Below are 5,000 nucleotides of genomic sequence, written 5' to 3'. Positions count from 1 at the left end.
TATTATTATTATTATTATTATTATTATTATTATTATCATAATCATAATCATAATCATCATTATCATTATCTTTTTTTTTTCTTGCCTTTGGTTGTCTTTAAAACTAGCAAACTGTCCTGCGTTTCTCTTTGATTTGACGTTCCACCTACCTATACTTAGCTTTGCAGAAGGTTCCTTATACATTACTTTCCATGCTTTCATGTTATTGACCAACTAAAGCATGAGGTCAAGATGGCTGGATATTGGTCATTTTTTTTTTCTGCGTGTTTATGGTCGAGGTCCATAAACACGCAGAACGCAGAACAACGAGGCCAATGTCCATCCATCTTGACCAAACAAGCTTGGTCAGTAAAGGATTTATTATATGGGGTAAAACACCAAAAATGATATTTGATTTTTTGGGACCAAACGAGAAATTCCAAGCGGGCAAATTAGCTCCATCTTGCCCGCTCGGGTAGCCAATCTCAAGGGATTGGGTTCATCTTGCCCGCTCACGGATCTAGTCATATAATAAATCTTCATAACAATAAAACAACTCAACTCCCAGAAAAGATGTTCTCATGACTTTCATGTCTTCACGATCTGTAATTTTATTGCTCCAAATAAACTGTCAAAAATATATAAAGATATGCACCTGGTCACTGCATAGAGATTTGTGTGAGTTACTTAATAAGTCACTCATGGCTGTCTAAATTAAATACCAACACCAACTGATAATTCTTTCAACTCCTCAATGAATTTGTATTTGACCTTGGCCTTTAATTAAATACCATTCTACAATTTTGTTTTGTTTTGTTTTTGGTACAACGTAACCTAGACCTCTTATTTGACCTTGCGTGGCGTCCCCATTTTTGTGATAAAGAAGCACATTTAATTAATAATAACAACAATAAGAAACAAGTTGATCGTTACTGACACAAACAGTCGTCACTTTTCAAGTATTGGAAATGGCAAGATATCGAAGGAATTTTTAATTAGACGGAACTTTCGAGTAATGATTTTATTTATGTCGATATTTCTCCCCGGTCTTGATAAATAACGAAAGCTGTGCATTTTGTGATCTCACCAGTTTGCTAAAACATCGAAATCCGCAAAAAAAGACAACTACAAAAACGTTGGCATTATTCGGCCACCAATGTGGCTTTTTATTAAATCACCAACGAAATCTATGAAAGTAAAGTAAAGGTAAAGTAACGTAGGTGTTTATTAAAATCAAATTGCAGCCCATACGTTGAATTACGCAATTGTTTATATACTAACATTTATAAAAATTACAATAATAATAAAAGTATAATATAGATGCTAATTATTCTAAAAGAGATCTAGTAAACAATAAGCTTTATAGAGCGGTTTTCAATTGAGTGTCGAAAGTAATTAGCAAATTACTTTGGTTTTGCATTACTTCACTCAGTGACTGGTTCAAAGTTTTGGCGACACTTGTTCAACCAATCAGAAGTGAAACCAAAACCAATCGAGGCTCTCGCGTGCACATTTTCCCGCGCTTTGTGTCGGCTAAGTGTAATTACTTTGAGTTTTGATTGGTTTACTGAATTGTCTCCGTCCTTTTTGATTGGCCAAAGTAATTACTTTGGTTTTGGTTTTACGACACTCATTTGAAAACCGCTCTAATAAAACCTTAATTACATTTTACAACTATGATATATAATATAATGGCAGAAGTAAGCTGTCCAGCCTATGATCTTTATCGGATGCGATGCTATGGAAAGGGTTATCACATAATGTATCAATGTGATACACCATTGGTATAACCCCAAGAATCTCGCATGCGTTTTTGTAGGTCGTGCCGGGCATAATGATTGAGATCGCCTTTTTCTCAATTCGAACGAGCTCGTTGATGAGATACCGCGGCAAGTCGTTATAAAAGACCTGAACATAATCAATTACGGACCTTACGCACGTATTGTAGATCTGTTGGCGGTAATTTCGCGAGTTTGAGCCGTACTAGGAAATATAATCGTTTACTAGCTTTCTTAACTGCTTCTTCAATGTTAGGTTGGCACTTAGAGTAAGTCCCAATAACTTGACGGTATATTAACTTGTTCTATCAACTGGGCTCCGGGCAAATGAAACTCGGAGCTCCTGACATTTATCAGGGTTGAATTGCACTCTGTTCACATGGGACCACTCAATAACCTGATTAACTATACTCTGTGCCTCATTGGTAATCCCTTTCGGAACGACTTCGGATACTGTAGTGTCATCAACAAATTTCCGTAAATGTGGAGTGTTTACATCCAAATCATTTATCATCAATACAAAAAGCCATAGCCCAATTTGGTAAACCTACGGTATCCCAGAAGGGACTGGGCCCTACCTGCACTAACAACCTTTTGCTAGTTTGATTCTTTGAAATCGATTGGACAGAAAATCAATGATCCAGTTAACTATACTACGTGGTACAGCTAAATTACGTAACTTGTTGACTAATATAGAATGATCTATTAGATCGAATGCCTTCCAATAATCGAAAAGTAGAGTTCTTATAGTCGCTCGGTTTCCGTCAGTCTCCAGGGACCACCTATGCAACATGCTTATCAAAGCCAAAGTACTTGACGATTTCGGGACTGCCCCATACTGACTACTATCAATAAAGTCTAATACAGCAGGCTTGAGATAGTCGTCTACAAGGAATCCTTCCGCAATTTAGAGATAGAAGGCGTTAGAGAAATAGGTCTTAGATCTTTCTTCAGATCCAGACCTGGTTTCTTTTTCGGCACGGGTGAGACATCGGCATTTTCCAAACAGATAGAGCATTTAGAATCTCCGTAATGGGAAAGGCCAAGATATCGGCGTACTCCTTGAGTAGCCAGTTCGGGATCATGTCCGGTGTGGCAGCTTTAGTGGGGTTGACTTTCAGTAGCGTTCTTTTAACGCGTTTTTCAGAAACACATAGGATCTTTGGAATATCCTCTGTAGGGAGACTTTCCATCGGAGCAGGCAACTTATATTTCTCTAGAGGTTCGAGGAAGGCTGAGTTAATTTGATTACACAAATCGCCATTCTTGGTCTTTGCTCCAATCATATGCTTCATTTCTTCCCACCATCTTTTAAGATGTTCATCCTTTAGATGTTGTATCCTAAACTCATAATACCTCTCTCTGCAAGTTTCCTCTCCCGGTTTACTAAATTTGAGCGCAGTCGAATTCGTACCGTAGCTGGTAAAGGCATTTTGTCTGTTCCGGATCAATTTCTTAAGTCACGGGATCATCCATGGCGCGTTGGCTTAGCACGCACGCACTTTCCTTGAAGGCATTCTAAAAGCAATTCTGGTGAGGATAGCTTGCTGAAATATGACCCACTTATCCTCGAAGCTCCCAAGCGAAGCAAACAACAATGCCCAATCAATACTGTCTATATATCTCTCCATCGCTGCCTTACAACTTGGCCGTTGATCGGGCGATTTTCCTTTAATATTGTTTTACCTATTCATATATAATTATATCTAATTTTGTATGGTGTATTGAGAGCCTAATAAGTCGATCTTAATTTTAACGCCAAACTAAATCATTAAAATGCAGTTGCTCATGTAGTAAGTATGAAATCGGAAAATGCGGATGGTGTTTACTCAGACTCTCTGGCATTTCATTTAAAAATATACCATTTTACATCCTCGTTTCCAGGCTCCTCTCTCTTCTTCCCTTCATCGCTCGATAAAGTCCCTTGGTCGAGGCTGGTCAAGTGTTTTTGTATAAAAATAAAATCTGAACTTATGGTGCGTCCCACACTTAAATTTACTAACACTGAAACTCAGTTCTGTCTTGGGGAGGGAGAATCCAGGTGTGTTTCTTTGCCAAATGGCGCTCACGTTCTAAGTAGACATCCAGTATTTTTTTTTTTCTACAACCGACGCGAACTGATATTTACAGGCACATAGGACTTACACATCTATTTCAGCTTCACCATGCAACAATCGCAAGAGAAATCTACCATTAGGTTTATTTTGAAAGTCTCGGCCACCCAATTCGTCGCGCTTCAGTAGCTGCACGGCACAAATTTTTAGCTCTTCAATTTTGCGACCTTTACGACTATTTGCTTTAGCCTAAGATATCTTTTCTACTGCCATTCGCGAGAATGGCATTTCGCTTTTATTCAAGGACATTTTTGCTGTCCATAATTTCTTCTATTCATCATATTGCTGCTGTGGATAGTGCAACGTGGCGGGTGCTTAGAGATTGTGGAATTGCGAGGACCATCTCACGTCGTGGATGTAGAGCTGGGTCGTCCTACCAAATACCTATAAGAACAGTGATGTCTCATGGAAGGTACAGTCGTGATTTTGCCGATAACATTTACCATCTTCAAGCAGAATATGATTTTAACATTAAATTCAGTGGTGCCATTATTCCATCTTGGAATATGCAAATTCCGCCAACTGTACCCCCTTGGGAACTTCAACAATCTAATGACTGTTCAAGAAACGTAAACAACAACCTTGTCCTTATGCAAACAGAATCCAAGCCGAAGACAAAGGGTCATTCTTTTCCTCGGTAGCCTCGCAGCTCCTACAAGGTGTCACCTGATTGGAGACCACCCTTGAGGTTTAACAAAAGAACAAATAACAGAAATAATGGACCCTAGAGGATAGAGTTGCAGCCCTTTTGTGTTAGGCCTAGGGTCCATTGTTTCTGTTATTTGTTCTTTTGTTAAACTTCAAGGGTGGTCTCCAATCAGGTGAGACCTTGTAAGAGCTGCGAGGTGACCCTTTTCCTTCTATCTTCTTCAGCAATGCCCGCTCAATGGTAAATAAACTCGACGCAATTCATGGTACTATCAAAGATAATTCGTTTTCTATTGCTGCCATCACTGAGTCGTGGCTTTCGTCTCGCGTAACTGACGATCTAATCAGCTTACCAGGATATGTGACCTGCCGTAAAGACAGACCTGATGATAAACGGAGCGGTGGTATTTGTACTTATATCTCATCACAAACAAATTTTATTGAGTTAAACGACCTAAACAACTCGATCTTTGAATGCCAA

This window comes from Montipora capricornis, unplaced genomic scaffold, assembly GCF_036669925.1.
Source record: "Montipora capricornis isolate CH-2021 unplaced genomic scaffold, ASM3666992v2 scaffold_475, whole genome shotgun sequence".
In the NCBI taxonomy this organism is placed as follows: domain Eukaryota; kingdom Metazoa; phylum Cnidaria; class Anthozoa; order Scleractinia; family Acroporidae; genus Montipora; species Montipora capricornis.
The sequence above is the reverse complement of the archived record's forward strand: the minus strand, read 5'-3'. Positions refer to the sequence as shown.